At 49.0% G+C, this 21,484-nt stretch overlaps 1 long non-coding RNA gene across 1 annotated transcript; it reads right to left on the reverse strand.

Moving 5' to 3' along the window:
* Nucleotides 1-18,028: 18,028 nt before the first annotated feature.
* LOC109451753 (uncharacterized) lies at nucleotides 18,029-20,235 on the reverse strand. Its single transcript, XR_012489783.2, has 3 exons — nucleotides 20,091-20,235; nucleotides 19,484-19,691; nucleotides 18,029-18,978 (listed from the first exon to the last, which is right to left on the reverse strand). It is a non-coding gene; the product is annotated as an uncharacterized LOC109451753 (long non-coding RNA).
* Nucleotides 20,236-21,484: the final 1,249 nt, after the last annotated feature.

Consider the following 21,484-nt stretch of genomic DNA (forward strand, 5'->3'; position numbering starts at 1 on the left):
CTGGAATAGGGAGTGTGGAGGGAGCTGCCATGTTACATAGGTGTGCAGGGAAGGGCTCGCTGAAATGGGGACATCGGAGTAAGGACATGACCGAATTTGCAAGCTCAGGAGTGGGGCTCGGGTGGTAAATGGAGAATGGACGGGAGGGGAGACAGACTGGAGTCCTGGAGCCACTGGGGGCTGTGGCCATGGTCAAGGTCGGAGCCCCCAGGCTCACACTGGCAGAGCAGGTGGGTTCTATGCCCTCTTCACTCTTGGTCACACAGACTTCCGGAACTGAGCTGGGAGGGTTCATCCCAGCATGCCTGGAATTGGCCTGAGTTAAATAAGAGATACATCTGCACCGCACTGCCCCTGTGACCAACGCAGGAAAGTAGAAACTGATTAATAGTGTTGCTTTGCAACCGTGGGTCGAGGAGTTTCCTGGCACTTTGTACCAACTCGACAGCAATGTTTATTGAGAACGGTGAGATTGAGGATTGCATCTGGTCTAAACTGAGATCCCCAAAAGGCTGTACCACTGGCCAAGGACCCCAGTGAGAAATAAGCCTGTGTGACCAGCAGAGTATAAGAAGGCAAGACTCCATTCTGGGCTCCTAGTTCCAAGGGGTTCCGTGTACATGTTGGAGGTTGCTGGTCCAAGAGGAAAAGTGCACCCAGGCCTCTCACAGAGGATAGTTGGAGCTGGAGCCTGGTCTCGCCAGACGGTGCCACGAGGCAGCCTTGGCAGTGCTGCATTTTCCTTTTTGTAGGGCTGTTGCTATATTGTATCCTCGTCCTGCAATAAACCGTAGATTCTTTGGCACCACGATACGGGGGTCCTGTGAGTCTCCGTTAGTGATCGAACCTATCTGACTGCCACGTTAGTGCACAGCCTGGCAGTCCTCCTGTCTCAGAGAAGTGGGCAGGGTTTCATTCTAAATTAGATCTTTGAACCAGGCCATGATTGCAGCCACTTTTAAATGTCTTTCCCGCGGTGTTCCAGAACCAGCCACTGCTAGTGGGATGGGACTCAACATTTGCAAGTGTTTCCACCTTCTTAAAAAAAAAAAAAAAAATGTTTTTCTGAATTAAAACTTGCGGTCATGGAAACTTGAATTTAAAATCAGATTCCCTAACTGAATTGAAAGCTATGCAATTAAGTAAATGAATGACTAATGAAATGATTATAAAGCACTTTGCAGAAATGTTATGTAAATGCAGGCAGAGGAAAACAAAATGTGATGACAGTCACGCTGCTTCTGATTTGGGTGAACGTGGTTCTGAGTCCCCCTCGGGGACACCGGGGCACTGGTATTCCACACCCCATCATTGTCTTGACAGCTCTGGAGCCAGGCCCTTTGAGAGAAGCTGGGGATCCTTGCCACAGGGTTTGGGATTTGCTGGTAAGCTTAGGAGCCCATTGCATCCCTCTGGGTGGGTGATTGGGGGGTTTCAGAGGACACAGCTGGGAGAAGCTCTGCACTGTATCAGGAAACAGTCCCTCATGGACTCCATTCCCCAGCTAAGCGACCTGTTAGCCACATAGATTTAACATCTCTTCTGAGGCTCAAGACAATCTGCACACACACCCCCGCCAGGCAGGAGCAAGGACGCCACCACCCCATGTCCTAGGTGGGTCCACATTCATTACAGAAGTGGCTGAGCCCTGCGGGGTCACAGGACACACAGCCTTCAGGAACTGTCACTTCCTCGGAGCAGCTGGACAGAGTAGTCCACCAGGCACAGTCTTTCCCTGTTGCTTTGCCCACAGAAGGCTTCTCGGGACAACAGTGGAGGGCTCACAAAGGGACCGTTTGAGCCAGAGCCAGCTGAGCACCTTGGAAAGGTGGGAGTGAGAACAGAAGGCTCATGAGAAAAGTCAAGCAGCAATCGCCTTGCCCACACTGCTTGCTTCCAAGTTCAAGGTCCCATAACTGCAGTTAATACTCCCTGTGCAGTTGGGATGTCTGATGGCCTCATTCTCTGCAGTTCCAGACTGGGAATCCACCGCCACCCTGTAAAATGGTCCCTGCCTCTCCAGTGGAAGTGTCCACATACTCTGCAGAAGTAGAATCTACAGAAGCAACTTCGGGGCTTCCCCAGCTTATTTCCTTCTGCTCCAGAATTGTTAGGTTGGTGCAAAAGTAATTGCAGTTTTTGCAATTATTTTTAACCTTTTAAACAGCAATTACTTTTGCACCAACCTAGTATTTGTGCTTGAGGGTAGTTTGGAGGCACCAGTCCTTCAGAGAGCAGCAATGCCTGGCCAAGCATCATGGACCTGCTCTTCCACGATTAAAGCTTCTAGACTGTAGTCACAAATTGACTACCAATAAAATGGAATTTTCATTCAGGTTGCTCTTGGAATCCAAACAGCATGGGTGGAATCAAAGCCTTCTTCACAAACGCTCTTGGGACAATGTGGAGCCCACTTTCTTAGGAAAATTGTCCCGAGTGTTCGCTTAGCCTTGCTGTCGGAGCCTTTGTAGACCCTCAATGGGTGTGAAAATGGAGGTCTTTGGCAAGTCTGAGGAAGAGATATGGAGAGTAACAGATGCTGCAGAGGCCATGCTGGCTGCAGGCTGCAAAGATCTTCATCCCAATTGGAACAATAATTGGTTTATTGGGATATTGCTTTGAAAAATGATGTGGCAGGGGAAGCAACTCACTGTGAATTGCACGCTGCGGCACCCAGAACGGCTCTCAGAGAGGGGCCTGTGCAGCTGGGAGCATCTAGAGCCAGAGGACCACTCGCCCCAACAGGAGGGCACTCCACAAGGGATTCTCCACTCCCAACCTGGAACATGGGGAGGGGAATATCACGCAGGCCTGGACCTGGTGGGGACGACCAGGACACGACAGCAGTTACCCAGCCCCTGACCCAGCCCCTGCATGAAGCACCTTCTCTGTTGTTCCCGTTCGGTCTTCACCACGCTGGGAGGCGGACATCATTGTCCTCATTTGACAGACAAGGAAACCAAGGCCAAAGGGAGATGAAGGAACACGGCCAAGCCTCAGGCCTGAGCTAGCCTGAGACTGTCTAGTCCTTCATGAATCTTGGACGAGACCTGAGCTTGGAATTTTTCTGGTGTTTTGTGATGGACAATGCATCGGTCCGCCCAGACACCCTCCCAAGCTCTAAGCACTACTCTCCTGTTCTGATAGCCTATCCTACATCTACTAGGAACCCAAGCTTGTGGTCTCGTACGCTGGGGACTGCTTCCAGGTTTTAGTACAGTCTGGGTGACCTACAGGGAACCTTGGACCTAAGCTAAATCCTGTACAGTTTTGTTCATGTGGTTGTCTGTCTGTCTGGGCAACAGATAATAACATAATAATAACGAGACAGCTAGCCAGCATTTGTTGTTTGTTGTGTGCCAACTGCTAAGTTAAGCATCATCTTACATAATCCTCATATCACCCTTTGAGATAGATACTGTTATAATCCCATTTTATAGACAAAGAAACTGAGGCCTATGCAGGCGAGCCACCTGTGGTGAGGCACAGTCTGGAATCCAGGGGCCCACACTCCCATGTTTTTACAGTCATTTTCAGAAAACCCAATTCATAGACACCTGGCACTTAAGGGACAAATTATTTACATAACAGAGAGTTCTTTCACTGCGGGAAAGGACTCACCTGGAGTTTGAGCAAACTTCTTTAATTAATTTAAAATGTGATCTGATTTATGACGCTTGGTGTCCTGCCTATGACCTGATGGGAACCTCTGTTTGCCCCTGAGTGCCCTTGGCTGCAGTACTGCCAAGTTCCCCTCCAGAGAAGGAGGCTAAATCCATCCTGGGCCTGGAAATGCTGGCCCAGGGCAGGCTGGTGCCCGGCCCCTCTCTGAATGGCCTTTGGCTTCTATGCTTGGAGAGGAGTCCAGTTCTGCTCTTGGAACAGAGGCCCACACTCAGGCCCAGACCTACTTGCTGACTTTGAGTGGACAGTCAGCTTGTCATGCTCTGCCGGAGGTAACCCTGGCCAAGCTGACTTGCCCTTGCTGGGGTTCCCGGGTGTATCTAATTAACGATGTAAAGCACTTAGAAACATAAGTGCTCGATGAGTGGGGCCCATAAATTACCAGGATGGACGCCTGAGTGTTCTGATGTTTCACTTGTGCTTGTTCTCGGTAATGAATAATTATCTTCTCAGACCCACAGCCAAATTCCACGTCCAAACATCTTCCCCTCAAGCCTGGCAGAGTCATTGACCTTGGCTGCTGCGCTTCTCAAAAGGTCATGGGCAACAACAAGTTGCAACGCTTGGTCTTTGATTGGATACTAGTCTCATGCTGGTACAGTGTGTACAGGCATCCAACAAGTAGAACTAAATATGTGTAAAGACTCAAAATACTCAATGTATTTCTTGCTTACATTACAGCTTAAAGTAAGGGCCCCAGGCGGGTGGACAGCTTTTCTCCACGCAGTGATTAGGGACCCAGGATCTTTATATCTGTGGCTCCACCATCTCCTATGGCTTGTGGTCATCTTCATGCAGCTGATGAAAAGAGAAAGAATCTGGGCCTGGAAGCAACATGCATCCCTTCCATTCACATTCTATTGTCAAAAACTGGTCTCAAAAAAGAAACTGGGCACATAGCCGGGCTTAGAGGCATGGAATGAAGGTGGGGATATGGGGGTATGCCTGGAAAGTGTCGCTGGATGGGCTTTCCAGCTACTGCTTTTTGCTATGGCCAGGGGAGGTGGATTTGGGTGGGCAGCCAGCTATCTCTACCACATGTGGCCTAGGCTTAGTTGTTGATGGGCTAATGACAGAGAGTCACTGTAGTGTAGAGCAGGTAATGAGTCCCCTGGGGGAGGCAGAACAAGTCGAGTGGGAGTCCCAGCTCTGAGTCTGGCTCAGATGTGCTTCCAGGGACCATGAAGGAGGCAGTGAGGCCCCAGCCTCTAGGAACCCTGAGCCCTGCTGGGACTCTAACGCATAAAATCAGCAGGCACCAGCCCAAAGCAGGGGATAATCAAATGCTGAATGGTGCGTGGCACAAAGAAGGGGGTGTAGAGTATTTGAGGAAAGGAACTGTGTCTGTGTGATGAAAGCTGAATCCTCCACGCACAGCACAGGAACTGGCATAACGCCAAAACCTCACAAGATCTCCACCCATTCTAACTAAACTCCCTGGGGAAAACAGGATAGAGAAGGGGGAAGGGGTAGCCCTGAGTGTTCTGTGATCTTCCTTTGAAGGATTATTGGGAGGTAGGGTTACTTCAATAAAGACCTGGGGCCGAACCACATCCATCAAGCGCTAGGAATAGGAGTGGTCTTTCTGGCCAGAGCGAGTGCTTTACAGGACTGGGGAGCTGACGGGGTAATATTCCTCCATGACCCTTGTCATTGGTAGTTATATATTTACTTCCATGCTCACTTCTTCAGAATCTACTCCTGCATTAGACTCCTGAGGGCTGGAGTCTGGCATCACTGCGTCTGCAGGGCCCTGGGAGGGCCCTGGCCCATGCTACCGTGTTTCCCCAAAAATAAGACCGAGCCAGACAATCAGCTCTAATGCATCTTTTGGAGTAAAAATTAATGTAAGACCCAGGCTTATTTTACTATAATATAAGACTGGGTCTGATAATATAATATAATATAATATAATATAATATAATATAATATAATATAATATAATATAATATATAATACAATACAATACAATACAATACAATACAATACAATACAATACAATACAATACAATACAATACAATACAATACAATACAATACAATACAATACAATACAATACAATACAATACCGGGTCTTATATTAATTTTTGCTCCAAAAGATACATTAGAGCTGATGGTCAGGCTCCGTCTTATTTTCGGGGAAACACAGTGGGTACTCAGAGAATGAAAGCATAAGTGAACAACTGTCAGGCCAGCTGCTGGGACAGTGAGGGTCTATCTGTACCACGAGGCTGCCCAGGGGAGGGAAGCATCTCCCTATATGTGTGTCTACTCTGCCTGGAGCTAGGTTTCTAGCCTGAAATTCCTTTGTTTGTTCCTCAATTCAGTATTTTCTGTTCTACCAAGGAGCCTCAAGAGGCCAGTAAGTTTTCCTTCTCCTAAGAAAGCAAACTCTTACTTTTCTTAAGTGACCTCATTTACCTCGCACTGGACCCCACCCTGTGCTCATACTTACCCCAGCTCTGTGACCCCTGCAAGCGGTGGCCTGCTACGGTGCCCCTCCACGTCTCCAAAGAAAATCCCCTGGCATTGCCTGGGGACTAGGGTGAGCAGCAGGAGATGGGGTTCCTCCAGAGGCCCCCACTACTGCAAGGTTTTCTTCAGGGAATGTCAGACTCAGCTATGAGCTACTCATGTGCTTTCTCATCCCCGAGAAAGCAAATGTTAGAACACTGATGTATTTGGGGATTATTTTTTACTTTAATTAGAAAACATATTCAAACAATATAAAACATTAATGAGACTTGCAGGGGGGTAGCTTATAAACAAACTTCTTTAATTAAAATGTGGTTGAGCCCTCCCCCAGTTGCCTGGCTGAGTTGTCCCCAACGTCCCTCTGTGCTGATCGGTGATGAGAAAACCCTGCTGACGGCTTTCCTGCTGGGCCAGGGACGGACAAGCCTCTTTCCACCCTGACAATGGAGTTTTTCTGCCGTCCATTAATCCTCATATTGATTTTGCTATAAACTCACACGGCACTCCCCTCCCAGGCCAGAGGAAGAAACCTCTATTGATTATATTGGAATAAGGTTTGTTGTAAAAAAGTGAAATGCCTAAAACATTGAAATGAAGTAAGCTTTTTGAGGGTCCATAAATCACCAGGGATAATGCCGCAAATGAACAGGGCTTCTTAAACAGCCAGAAAATACGACACCATAAAGCAGTTCTGACAAGAAATCACAGCCCCTCTCTCTCTGTAGCTGCCATTTGAAAAGCACTATCAATAATGGTTATTGCTGTTTGGTAAGCAAAAGAGGGAAGTTGTGTCAGTCTCCTTTAGAAAGTTCCCTCAAAGTCACTTTGCTCAAACGGCAGCGTGGCGTTTTTTTCACGTAGTAAATACATCCCAATTATGAGCATGTCAAGTTAGCTTTTACAGTTCACTAATCACAAACTTTTTTGTATGTCATTGCCAACCAGCATCTTTCCCTAATCGGAATTTATGGGTCTGTTTGGTTGTTAGTGCAGATGGGGGGATGGGAAGGTCATACCAGTGTCACTTTTTCAGAGCTGGAGAGCTAACCTCGGACCGAAGGTGCCCTCCTCTAGTCTGAAGACCTAGGACGTGCATGTCCCAGGGATGGGGGCAGGACCTTCTACAGACACCTCTCCTCTGGGGACCCCTCATTCCCGTGGTCCTGGCCTCGAGGCCAGACCAACCGAGGTACCTGGCCTGGTTCATCTCTGAGGACCCACCTTCTCAAAAGTCCCAAACCACTCAACAAAGCCTGAAGTCAGACACATCTCAACAAGTGATTAGCTTTGGCTCTTCTGAGAGAAACACTGAGCCCATAAGATACCTTCCCTGGGTCAGACCAGGCAGCCACCGAGGTGAATTTGCCACAAGCCTGCCTTCTCAACACTTCAGGGCGTGGCACCCTGCAGCAGACACCCCTCACCAAATCAGATTGGTGCTTGGGGCCACCAAGCCTCACAGCACCATGATTTTCTCTCAGATGCCTTCTGGCCTCTCCAGCCCCCACCTGGCTGTACGGTTTGGCCCACGAGCCTACACTGGGGGGCTGCTCCCCGAGCCACGCAGTTCAGAATTAGTGGGGGAATGTGCCGCTGTAATGACTGTGGCTCCCAACCTCACATCAGTGTCACCTTAGTGCTGTCCCCCAGGTCCCAATCCTGTTCTGTTGCCTCTCCCCTTAGATGGCCCTGGGTGCACAGACGGGGAATGGGGGATACAGCCAGGAGCCAGGTGCCCTGCTGCACTGGGGAGGGCTGTCGGGCTGCAGTGGCAGTCCCCTTCGGGAGGCAGCCCCGCAGACACCTGGGCGCAGCGCCCAGAGCAGGCCACCCCACATCTGGGGGGTCACATCAGCCCTTCTGTAAACCATGACAAACACCACAAAGCCAAAGCCATAGCCACAGCCGTTAGGAACACACAGCAGAGCTGGGTCAAAACCTTAGAGGCTCCAAGCAGTGATTCCAGATAAAAACAGTAGCAAACTATACTGGAAGTGTAGGGTGGTCTAGCGCCATTCTGATTTCCCCCATGATAACTACTTTGATGCTTTTTCAGGCAAATTTTTTTCTTGGTGCCAATAAGACTTTCCTAGGCCTGCCTTCATGAAGTACCACAAACTGGGTGGTCTAAAAGAACAGAAATGTATTCTCTCACAGTTCTGGAGATGAGAAGTCCAAAGTCAAGGTGTCAACAGGGCCGCACTCCCTCTGAAGCCTCTACAGGAGAATTCTTTCTTGCAGCTTCTGCTGGCTCCCTGTGTTCCTTGGCTCGTGGCAGATAACACTAATTTCCGCCTCCATCTTCACATGGCCTCTCCTCTGTGTCTGTGTCTTTCTGCTCTGTCTCTTATAAGGATACTTGGCATTGGATTTAGGACCTGGGCAGTCCAGCATGCTCTCATCACAAGATTTCTAACATAATCACATCTGCAAAGACCCATTTTTCCAAATAAGGTCACATTCATAGGTCTGGAATATGGACATATCTTTTGGGGAGCACTGTTCAACCCATTCAGTGCTTCTGCTTCGTGGGTACCCTAGTCCATGCTTAGCATGCCAGTTGGTGATTTGTTACTGCCTAAAGGTCATCTCTACTTGTCACAACCATCATCACCACAGACCACCTTCAAATAGTGACCTATGTATCACAGAAGATCTCTCCAACAGACGCATTCTACAAGAAATAGGTGTATTCTCTATACTTAGCCTGTGGGGAGACCAATGGGAAAAAACTAGGGCTTCTGGGCAAAACAGCTAATTCCAGTTCTAGAGCAGGGAAAGTACAAAGTGAACCTTGGACCAGAAAGCAAGGGACTGATCAAAGACTTAATGGGGTCATGTTTAAAAGACGCAAGAACCAACCTACAAAGGATCCCACTGGCCATATTTGGGACACATTTAGCATCAAAAAGTGTCCTCTAATATATAATGGAAAAGAATCCATGAGTTCATAGTGATACTCCAAAAAAGAGGGCCAGGGAAGTAAGAAAGGAGAAAAAAACAATCTCTTCTTCATCAGAGAACGCCAACTAATAAATGTAGAAGAAGTGATACAATTAGAAAACTGAAAGCAGCTAAAACTCCAGGGAGAAAAGTTATTGGGGAACAGGGTATTCACACAATCGCAATGAATCCTTCACATTTATGAAGAGGAAAAGGGACATCACAGTGGGGACATCAGGCAGTCACCACCCTACCCAAAAGGTCACACTTCACCAATAGAGGCCCCACCTGGCAATGTGCCTCCTGGATGGTGTGGTGGAAGTCCCCAACATGGCCAGTGTTCTTGCCGGAAATGTCTGCCTTGTATCTAACCATGAGGAAATGCTCAGGCAAATTCAAATTGTGAGATCCAGTGCAGACCACCAGTCGAAACACTTCAAAGAGCCAACCTTTTGAAGAACAAGGTAGCGGGGGCACCACCCTAGATGGAGGGACACCACAGAAACCTCACTGCCAAATGCACAGTGACTCTTCATGAAATCCATGTTCTTGAGAAACACGTGCTGGAGTGCTCAGGAGTCACATATGACAATGTCCCAGCCCATTTTTGGATAATTTGGTAAAAGAAAACTCTGTGTGTGTGTGTGTGTGTGTGTAGAGAGAGAGAGGGAAATGGAGTAGGGAGGGCAAGATATTAACAGGGATATACAGGTACTCACTGCATAGTTCTTCCAACTTTACTGTCAGTTTAAAACTTTCAAAAGAAAGGCAAGAAGAAAGTTTTTAAAAGAAAAAAGTTTTTAAAAGAAAAGAGCTAGAACACAATGGGATTTATAGATGATGTAATACAGAATTGTACACCTGAAATCTATGTAATTTTACTAACAATTGTCACCCCAATAAATTTAAAAAAATAAATTTGAAAAAAAAGAAAAGAGCTGGAACCCCAGATTTGTGGTTTCCTTGCTGTGTGACTTTTTTTTTTTATTAAATTTATTGGGGTGACAATTGTTAGTAAAATTACATAGATTTCAGGTGTACAATTCTGTATTACATCATCTATAAATCCCATTGTGTGTTCACCACCCAGAGTCAGTTCTCCTTCCATCACCATATATTCGATCCCCCTTACCCTCATCTCCCACCCCCCACCCCCCGCCCCCCTTACCCTCTGGCAACCACCATGTGATTTCACTGATATGTGGTATATAAACCAAAAGCAACAAAAGAACAAGACAAACAAATGAGAAGCTGTGTGACTTTGAACAACTCATCTGCATCGATGAGTCCGCCTTCCCCTTTGTACACGTCCTGGGCTCATTGGGAGGATTAGACGGGCTAAGGTGTATAAAGAATTCAGCACAGTGGCTGGCGCCTATTAAGTCCTAATTAATAACAACTAATGCTACTAACATTCACAAGAGAACCACATAGAACTGGAAAGCCGGGGAGGACCAGCCCTCAGGTTGCTCTTGGCAGAAGAGCTCGTTGAAGGCTGGGCTGACTGGAGAAGGATTTCTGGAGAAAGAGGGACCGGAGTTACCAGCAAAAGTTAAGAAGCGTGGGAAGCAGTGCAGCAGTGGGGAGAGGGCTCCTGGGGGAGGCATTTCCTGCAGGCCCTGCCCCGGTCTGATGGATCTGTGAGCTTGGTGTGAGTGACAGTGAGAGCCATGTGTTCCACCAAGGCCAAGGCTACACTGGGAGGAGGGAGTGGAACAGTGGACTCTATCTGGGACCAGTAACTGGAGGAGGAGTAAGGGGCCAGGGTGAGGGCTTAGTCAGAGGTTGGGTCCAGAGAGGTCTGTGACCGGGGTTGGGGCTCATTCTGGGGTCAGGGTGGAGGGAGAGGTTTCAGTCAGTCATCAGAGTGGGGACCCATGTATGTTCGGAGCAGAGCCAGGATCACAGACCCACCTTCCCCTCCCGGCACAGCGCTGGGCCACAGTGGGACTCCTGACTCCGCCTCCGCGTCCTGGCTCCAGGGCTTCTCACAGGTCCCCAGCTTCTTCACATCTAGATGTTGAGGCAGCTCACACGGGGTCTAGGAGTTTCAGCCATCGCTGATCTCCAGGGCACAGCAATGACTCTTTGCATGGCAATTTTTCTTAAAAAGGCACAGAACGAGTGTCCTGTCCTGGGCCAGGAGGCTTGGGTCTAGAACACACGCAGCAGCTCATCCCTCACCCACCCTCCTTTCCTCCCAGAGCCACCTCCTGCCTCCTCCCTGGCTCTGCTCCAGGGAAGGCCTCACCTAGGCTCTCTCTTCCTCATCTTTCCGGGCACAGGCTCTCCCCCACCCACTGGGCATGGAGGCAACCATCCCTTTAGCCTCAGAAGCTCAGGTGCAGGCAGGGTGGGGTCTGTCAGGAGTGATACCAGGTGCAGAAGTGGGTTGTGGCTGTCTTCACGTGCTGGTTCTTCTGCCTCTTTTTTTTAGTAGTATCTCAGGACTTGTGACTGGTTCTGTCTGGTTCAGCCCTCAGGGCATGCCGAGCTCTTGATTTTGGTAATTACCCCAATCCTCCTAGCCTCAAACTAAAGGAGCCATTGCTATGTGAAATGGGGCATGGTGACCATTTGTGACTTGTATTAACATTTATAACAGTAACATTTTCCATGGCTAGGGTTTGTTTTTGTTTGTGTGTTTTTGTCACTGCAGGAAATGAAATGCAAATTAACAACTGGAAAGATTATAACATAATGAAATAGGACAAAAATGATGAAGAACTAATGAATTAAGAGGCTCCAAGGCTTGGAGGGAAAATGTCCTTCAGAAGCAAACATGTAAATAGAGCAAGAGATTAATAATACGGGGAGGGGGCCTCAGGAGCCAGGCCTGCATTTGCCTCTCCCACGACTGGTCTCTCAACCCTGTCTCTGCTCAGTGGCTCTCCACTGCCCACCCAGCTTCCTTAGCAAAACTAAAAACAACAACAACAACAAACACAACAGGAGTCCTCCTTGACTCCTTTCTCCCCCCAACCCCTCAGGTCAGAATGGCACAACTCTTAAAAAGACGTCCACTTCTCCTGGAGCTTATCCTCCCACTCTCCCCCCCACCCCTCCCTCTGCCCCTCCAAGTTCATCTCTATCACAGCCCTTCGGGTGGAAAGTACAGGTACGGTCCTGTCATTTCCCCTCTTTAAAAATAAATACATAAATCACAAACATTTTTAAATTAATAAACATTTAAAATAAAAATAAATTTTTAAAATAATTTTAAAAAGCAAATAATAAACCACCAAACAAACAAAAAATCCTCTCCTTTAATTCGCCATCATTTTCTCCTCAATCCTTCTTGGCTCAGCCTCAGATAAAGGTGACTATTGTAAGCGGTCCCTATGGAAAGAGGAGTCAGTGCCACATGAAACTTGGGGGAGGGGGGAGCCTCAACACGGCAGTGGGGGCTGTTCTTCACGCGAATGGTATCAGAGTAAGGGTGTATTACGGCTTTGGTCAGAACTCTTTTGGTTGCAAAAGACAGAAATCCAGTTCAAAGTGACTTAAGCAAAACTAGGAAACTGAAAGTCTAGGGGTTTCAGGCATGGTTGGATCCAGGGCAGAAATGCTGTCATCAGGGTTCTGTCTCCCTGTCTCCGGGTGTTGATGTTTTGCTGGCTGTTCACTCCAGGGGGTAAAACGGCTGCAGACAGCCCCAGGCTCAACCCCCAGCCACACACCACGAGGCAGAAGAGAGTTTGCTTCTCATTCTGTATGATTCTGATAAGAGCCCCGAATGTACTGCAATTAGACCACCTTAGGTCATGTGCCTGAACCAAGCACTGTGACCAGAGGAATGAAAAACTCAGAAAGACTCCTCCGGGAAACTCTTGTCTTAACTTCCAGCAAACATGCCCTCCTGGTCTCCCACCCACCTCCTTGGTGGCTTCTGTTCAGAATCTTTGTCGATTCCTTCAGAGCTCTCCCTTGTTTAGCATTGGCTAGCTCAGGACACAAGCTTCAGGCCTCTTCTCTTTTCTACCAACAAGCATCCACTTGTGACATCCAGTCTCGTGACTTTAAGTGCCCCCCATCTGCTGACCTTCCTGACTTTCTATCTCCAGCCCAGACTCACCCCTGAGCTACTCACTCGGCAGACTCATGTGGACTTCTAATGAACATCACAAACCTTACATGTCTAAGATGGAAATCCTGTCTTTCTGCTGCAAGCCTGTTCTCCCTACATGTGTCCACCTCTCAGTTAGTGCAAATCCATCCTTCCATTTGTTTCTGCCAAGAACACCCGCACTTCCTCTCTCTCATTCTACATCCAAATAGCCAGCAAATATTTCACAATCTGACTCCTTCCATTATCACTCCCCTGGTCCAGGCCACCCACCACCATCTCTCTCCTGAATTATACTGCACCAGACTCCTAACAGGCCTCCCTGCTCCCACCCTTGCCCCCCACCATCCATTCTCAACACAGACTGTTCCTGCCAAACCTGAGCGAGGAGCCATCACTTCTGCACTCAGAACCCTCTAGTGGCTTCCCAGCTCTGAGTAAAACCAAAGTCCTACCTGCACCCCACCTCCGAATCCTTCCTCCCTTTCCTCCAATCACAGCAGGCTCCTGGCCAGTCCTTAAGCCCTGAGGTCTGCTCCTACCTCAGGGACCTTGCGCTCTCTGTGCCCTGTGCCGGGAGCTCTCACCACACTTGCTCTGGGCTTTTCCTCACCTCCTTCCAGTCTTTACTCAAATGTCTCCTCCTCAGCCTGTCACCCACTTCAATTCCCACTCCATACACTCCCTGATATACTCCCTCTCCCCTGCTCACCTTTATTTTTTTCCCAACCATTCCTAACCTCCTAAGACAGTCGATATTTTACTTTTTTATTGTCTTTCTTCCTCCACTGAAAGGTAAACTCCCCAGGGACAGGGATATTTGCCTGTTTTGTTCACTGCTATATACCCAGCACCTGCCACATAGTAGGTGCTCAAGAGGCAACTGCTGACTTGGCCAGGCCCAGCCTAATACTCCTGGAGGTGGGGATGGCGTGGGGGAGGCCCTTCTGAACCACATTCCCCAAGACAGGGCCTCCCCCAACCACAGGGCAGAGTGGGCCCCCATCATCAGGGTGGATCATCCCCATCCGCACCCTCAGGGTGCCCCTCCCAGCCTGGCCTTCCTGGGAATTCTCTGTCTCTTGTAATCACCTGGCCCTCAGCTCACTGGTGCAAGGCAAGGAGTTTGGGATTTGGAACTGCAAGACCAGGGCTGTGTGACCTGGAGCAGACAAACCTGCTTTATTTGCAAACTGCAGTTTCTGTGGTGTTAGTCAGCTTTGGGCTGCTATGGCAGAATACTGTAGACTGGGTGGCCTAAGCAACAGACTTTTCTCACAGTTCTGGAGGCTGGAGATATGAGGTCAGGGTGCCAGCATGGTTGGGTTCTAGCGAGGGCTCTCTTCTTGGTTTACAAATGGCCTCTTCTGCTCACATGGGCACTAATCTCATCATGGGGGTCCTACCCTGACCTCCTCTAAAGCTAATCACCTCCCAAAGGTCTCACCTCCAAATACCATCACACTGAAGGTAGGGCTTCAACATAAAAGTTTTGGGGAGAAACAAACATTCAGTCCATAACACCCAGCCTGAAAACACCAAGTGGAGGTGACGTTTCCCTGCTCACACAGACAGACGGCAAAGGGCATGTGCTCACTCTTTATCTGCATCAGGCCCGGCCTGTGCTGGCATTCAGCCAGGCCCTGACACCTCTCTTGTTATGCTTTTCAGCATTGTTGGCCTGTTTACAGTCATCTGGCCCCAGGACTCCCCACTGGCCCTTCCCAGCCCAGCTGGTTGTCCCGTCCTCCAGCCGAGCACTCCACACACAGCCTGCAGCCCAAGAGGCCAAGGCCAGGTCTGGATATATGCTTGGAGATGGAGTGACGTCGTTTCAGGGCTGAGGCAGATGCTCCCGTGGCCCAAGGAGGCCCATTCCAGCCATAAATCTGGCTGGATGGCATCCCTCTCTCTAAGAGGCCAGAGAAGTCTCACATGAGGGGCCATGGGAGCCACGTGGGTGGGTGTTGGGCTGGGCAGATTTCCCCCCAGTGCCTCCTCAGCAGGCGGCCTGAGCCCCTGAGCTTCTATAAACATGGATTCCATTTTCATACAAATGTCTGTGGTTGTGACAAATACACGACAGGGAGACAGAAACATGACATAAAAGCCAAGTCAATTCTGCAGAAGATGCTTCCTGGTGTTCAGGGGGCTTCGGAGAGCCGTGTTAGCCACCTGTCAGCAATGGTGCGGGAAGCAGATGGAGCTCTTTGGAGAAGCATCAAATAAGTTTGAGAGGAATCCGCATGGAGAAAGGCCCTGGGAGCTGCAGGTTGGGGTGGGCAGTGCTTTCCAGGAGAAGCAAATGACTAACCACCTAAACTGCTCCCCTGGACTCTAGGAAGGAGGGTGGCTGCCACCTCAGGAGTCAGCTCTTTCCCTGTCCCGCCCCTGCTCCCAGCTACCCCCAGGCACGCCCCCTCCTAGGGAGCCCAGCCACCCTTCGCCAGCAGAGCACAAAGTACTAGAGCCCAGGAGGATTTGTTGCCAACCATGAGGTTTCTGCCCTGAGCCCTCACCCCTTCCGTGCTACCAGCTCACACGGCGAGTGCGCGCTCTTCTTGTACAGAAGGAACCAAAGAATTGACGGCGAACTAGTCGTCTACTGTGGGATGTTTATTTATTACTAGAAATGAAGGGAAGGCAGAGGGAGAGAGGGAGGCTTCTTCAGTCCAAAATCACAGGGAAACACAGCCCTCAAGGAAGTTAAATGGGCCCCTTCCTGTGAGAATCCTCAGAGGTTCTCATAGGTGTGTGTGACACATGTCCTTATATCCTCTATGAGAGAGATCGGAGTTTACAGACTTTGCACAAAGCTTCTTAAGGGCCTAAAGTTCTTAGAACACATTTTGGAAAACACTGAAGGAGCCAGCTGTCTTCTTTTTCAATATCAAAATTAATAAGTACACTTTTCACACTCCTCACAGATCCAGGCGACAAGTCATGGGCTCCAGGCAGGAGAGCAGGTCGCTGCCCCAGTCCTGCCCCAACCCTGTGTCATCGCAGGCATGTCATTTCACCCCACACTGCCTCAGTTTTCCTACCAGTCACATGGTGATCATAACGGCTGCCCTACCCACCTTAGGACTATGAAGGTACTTTGAAGAAGGTGAAGGCACTGTAAGTATACAGTATTGATTATTCTTTTCTTTCAACGATAAAAGTTTGTGCTTTCCCTGTCCTTTCCACATGGATTTGAGCTCACAGTCCCCATGCGTCTCTGTAAAGCAACAATCTTTTTTCTAAGTTATTGGTTCGATAAATATTTTCTGAGCACCCACTATGTGCCAGGCACGTCCTGGGCACTGGGGACACAGCAGTGAATACAAGGAACAAACCCCTGCCCTCCTGGAGCTGACAGTTCAGAGTGGGCAGACATAATCAACAACCACACAAGTAAATAAGTGGTGTCAACACCAGTGAGGTCTGAACTCTAAAAGGGATTGAAGGATTTTCAAATATGACAAAGGACAAAAGAAAAACAGGGAAAGATAACTTTTACTCTGAACCACATCATTTGGGTGTGGTTCACACACACCCCCACCACCAAAATATGCTTTAACACTCGCTCTGGTCTAAGGTGGCTGAGGCCTCGATAACAGCGACTGAGCCCCCATGGACCCAGCCCAGGTTTCTTCCTCGTAGGTGCAAATGGCCAGGGCCTCCCTCCCCTAGCCAGCACTCCTCGTCTCCAAGTTCCCTTTGAGAGTGAGAGAGAAAGGAAAGAATGTGAGAACCAGGTGGTTTCCCCATTCTGCTATGACTATGTGAAACTGTTTTTACTTTCTGGTTAAAAAAAGAAAAAGAACAGGGGAGGATGGTGTTTTAGAAAGTGATAGAGAGTCCCTTGTATTGATAAAGATTTAAAATCCTAGTCAGAAATTTTTGAGGTGATTTAAAGAAAATTGCGTTAGGACATACAAAGTCCAATCTCAGTATTGATCCCATAACTACAAAAATGTCTCTGCCAGACCAGTCCTCGGGCATTAGATATGCCCCACCAGGTCCACACAGGTCGGAGAATCTGAAGAGATGGGGAGACTCCAGGGAGAGAACTTCCGACTGCCAAGAGGGCAAGTTGAGGGATGATGCTTCGGTTATGTTTTCTTCTGCTTGGACTTTTGGGTAGAAAACCCAGCTCTAAAAACACTTTCTTCCTCTCCTGTGGACACCTTCCCCTCTTCCAGGATTGGGAGTGCCTCAGGCAGGCCAAGCACCCCAATTTACCCCCTATATTAGTGTCCGAGGGCTGCCATAACAAATTATCACAAATAGGTGGCTTAAAACAACAGAAATTGGTTCACTCAGTGTCTGGAGACTCGATGTCCAAAATCAAAGTGCCGTGCTCCCTCTGAGGCCTCTAGGAGAGAATCCCTCCTGCCTCTTCCAGCTTCTGGTAGTTGCCAGCAGTTCTTGGTGTTCCTTGGTTTGAAGCCACCTCACTCCAATCTCTGTCTCCATTGGCACATGGCCATCTTCCCTGTGTGTCCTCACATGGCCTAATTATAAGGCCACTGGTCTTTGAATTTAGGTCCCACCCTAATCCAGTATTATCTTATCTTAACTAACTACCGTGTTTCCCCGAAAATAAGACTTGGCCAGACCATCAGCTCTAATGTGTCTTTTGGAGCAAAAATTAATATAAGACCTGGTCTTATTTTAATATAATATAGTATAATATAATATTGTACTATAATATATTAAGACTGAGTCTTATATAATATAGTATAGTATAATATAGTATAGTATAGTATAGTATAGTATAATATAAGACCGGGTATAGTATAGTATAATATAATATAATATAATATAATATAATATAATATAATATAATATAATATAATATAATATCGGGTCTTATATTAATTTTTGCTCCAAAGACACATTAGAGCTGATTGTCCGGCTAGGTCTTATTTTCGGGGAAATACAGTACATCTGAAAATTATTTCCAAATAACATCACGTTCTGAAGTACTGGGGGCTAGGATTTTAACATATCTTTTTGGGGGGCACAACTCAACCCACAACAGCCCCCATGAACATGTTCTCCAGCATCATGGTCTGACTCTGCTTTTTCTTCATCAGCACCTCAAGCTTTGTCAGGAAGAATGTTCCAGAAGAACAAAGCCCAGCTTTGCAAGATCCTGGGACTGGGGTGAGCCCTGAGTGTGTGGTGGAAACTGGGGACTTACGATTACCGCCCGCAGTCTGGATCTCTCTCCTCAGAGCCTGTGTGGAGGAGGCTGTGGAGGCGTGGTCCCCTGCGAGACCCTGGGTGGCTTCTAGAGCACCTTGGGGTATCCTCTCTTCTGGGGGTAGTTCAGGCAGGGCTTTGGGTTTACAAAGCTCCACTGGCCACAGTGACCCCCCACTGCCAAGAGGAGTGTTTCCAGAGTCTCAGAGCCCAACAATGAGTCACTGCGTGACGTTGCTGCTCCAGTGGCATTTTCATGGTTCCTTCTCACAGCTTCAGATTTGTAGGTGGAGGTGGACAGCAGCTTTGAGCTAAACAAATGCTAAGGAAGTGTCAGTCTCAATTGTCCTGAATTGAGAGTGTTCCGAACACCCACCAAAAAGATGGGTGTGTGAAATGCGGGCGGCGGGGAAAGTGAAGGACAGCGGTGCTGGGGTGGGTGCGGGAGCCTGCCTGCTAGAGACCATCTGATTTGCATTCAAGTCGGAGCCCCCTCTCTGCTCTGTGTGGGTTGTGGGTCGGTCGTTTGCTTTGTTTATCTTTATGTTCCAGCAATGCCACTTGTGGGCTCGGTGCTCTTGGGCAATTTATTGGCCTCTGTGCTTCAGTTCCCCCATCTGTCAATGCGGGGCAGAAATAGTACCCACCTTAAAAAGTCATGCGGTTGATTTGGACGAGGTCACGTAGGTAAAGAGAAGTGTAGCTCTAACCAGCACACGCTCTAACCACCCTCACTAAATGGAAGAGATCTCTGAAAACGGGCGTTTGCCTCTGGCTGTGGACCTCTGGGTCTAGAGACCCAATTACTCCCAAGCAGGGCCTTTGCATGGTGACACTTGACAAATCACTTTATCAGGGACATACATAAAGATTGATGTGCAAGGATATTTACTGCAGCGTTACTAATAATAGCCACAAACTGGAAACAATCCAAACAACCCAAAATAGGGGACATGGTTATATAATTACAGACCCTCCAAGCGGAATATTGGGCCAATTTTAAAAGCAGTAAGCAAAATGCCCTACAGTGGAATCCCCATCCTGTAAACTGGACGTACCCATATCTAAATATGCATGAAGTATGACTGGAGGGAAAGATACCCAGGGGGCAGTAGTGCTTACCTCAGGGTGGTGGGGATCTGGGTGAAGTCGCTCATCTTTGTAGTTTTCCATATTTTCCAAATTTTCTAAGAAAAATTACTTAGGAAGAAATGAGCACGCCGTGTTTCATGAGCACGTCACTCACCAAGGTTGACGAGGAATCCAACATCTGTCAGATTTTAGGGAGGCCTCTTTCCTTCCCTAGAGTCACTCAATATTCTTGGGGGTCCTGTAGAGAGTAAAATATTCAGGACGGATCGTAATATTTTCAGTCTTCCCTATCACCCCTGAGGCAGCATCAAGGGCGGATCTCTGACAGGCCCACGGTGCCTCCGTTCTCCCTGAGGATTCAGAGTTTCAGGGCGGGGGGATGAGGAGGGATGGCGACAAGGAGGCATGGAAACAGCCGAGGACACTCTGGAGGGCTTCCTCCCTCCCGGGAGCCTGAGGCTGCACCTACCAGGGTCAGTCCACCCTCCTGGTAGCTGTGCTCCTAGCCTTGGGACCCCTGCCCCAAAGATACCCTAGCATATATGCTTTGACATCAGGTCAGAAAAAATGGGACTGTCCTCCACTGGGAGTAAGTTTTGATTTAAACACAGCAGGGGCAGCCTCAAGAAGTACCTACGGAAAATGCCAGCCAGAGGACAACTGTCATTTGTCTTCCTGGGTGACCTCCCAAAGCCCTGGCAGCCGCCCACAAGCCCCTCGAACATGGAGCTGTCTGCTCAGTCTCGGCCTGTGCTTTACCCTGCACGTGAGGCAGGACTTCTAAGGCCATTACCTCTCTGGTGGTACGAGGCCTAAAGCTGTCGCCTAATATTATGTGCTGCCCGATATCTGGTGAAACCAGGCGGGCCTCGACTGGCCCAAGTGCAAGTTCCCCTCCCACGCTGCTCCCACAGATAAGGTCCCTGGGCCTAATAACCCTCCTTATCTAGGGATCCAGGTGCAGCTCCTGCTTGTCTCTGAGTAGCAGGTTTTAGCTTTCTGCCAGCCCATGGATTTATTTCAACAAGTCAATCGCATCCTCCCACAGGAACCTGGGGCCACCTCACCCTTTTGATACTATAAAGTCTGCTCCCGCAGCCCCTGCTTGCTCACTCTGTTCCCACATGCAACCCCGTGTGGCCCCACGTGGAGTCTGTGCCTCCTCCCCCAGGCTGTGAGTGTACGTGACTAGTAAAGTGTTGTCACTCTCATCTGTCCAGTGTCTGATGTTGTGTGTTTAGCCACCCCTCCCTATCACCCTCGGGTAGGACTCCCTGCCTCACCAATGCAGTGAATAAGAGGCAATACAAACATCCTTAGGTTCTCTCAGCAGGGGAGGCCTCGTGGCCCGTGCAGAGCTGTGCAGAGCCAGCAGTGTGAGACACCAGCGAATGTATGCAGGTCAGGACCGGGCCCAGGGCTCCCGCAGCCCGGGGCTCTGTCCCTGAGAAAGGCTCTCCCAGCTGGGCTGCCCACAGACAAGAGGTCTAGACCATGTCCACTTTTCTAGGCCTCTAATAGATTAAAAAGCAGAGACATGACAAGATAGAGCTGCAAAACCTGTGGCATGTTTCAAATGCTTACGTTTAACAAATTACAGCTTTTAACATTAAAACCTCACTTGGAATAATTCCTAAAGTCTAAATATGAGGAGGTGATTGTGAATGTGAGGCTCAGGCCGGAAGTCTTCCTGCCCCTGGCACCAGGCTCGGCCCTGCCTCTCCAGGGGGAGCGTTGGGGCCAGGTGTGTGCCTGACCAGGACCTGTCCCGGTAGCTATGACAGGTGGGTCTCTACCAGGCCCACTACATGCCTTGTCCCCCCACTTCCTTTCTCCTGTCCTCTTCCTCCTTCCCATGCTTCTCCTCTCCTCCTCTGCCTCCCCCATCCCCATCCCCCTCCTCTCAGACACCTGAGCTCTGCAAGCTGTGGAGACTTGTGGCCCCGGGTGGGTCAACTGTTCCCTCTGGCTAATCTGCTTCCTTACCCCCGGGACTTACTGGGTTGTCGCTGCCCAGAGGTGCCAGACTTC

The sequence above is a fragment of the Rhinolophus sinicus genome, chromosome 5, assembly GCF_057876585.1.
Source record: "Rhinolophus sinicus isolate RSI-liver-muscle chromosome 5, RSI-T2T, whole genome shotgun sequence".
In the NCBI taxonomy this organism is placed as follows: domain Eukaryota; kingdom Metazoa; phylum Chordata; class Mammalia; order Chiroptera; family Rhinolophidae; genus Rhinolophus; species Rhinolophus sinicus.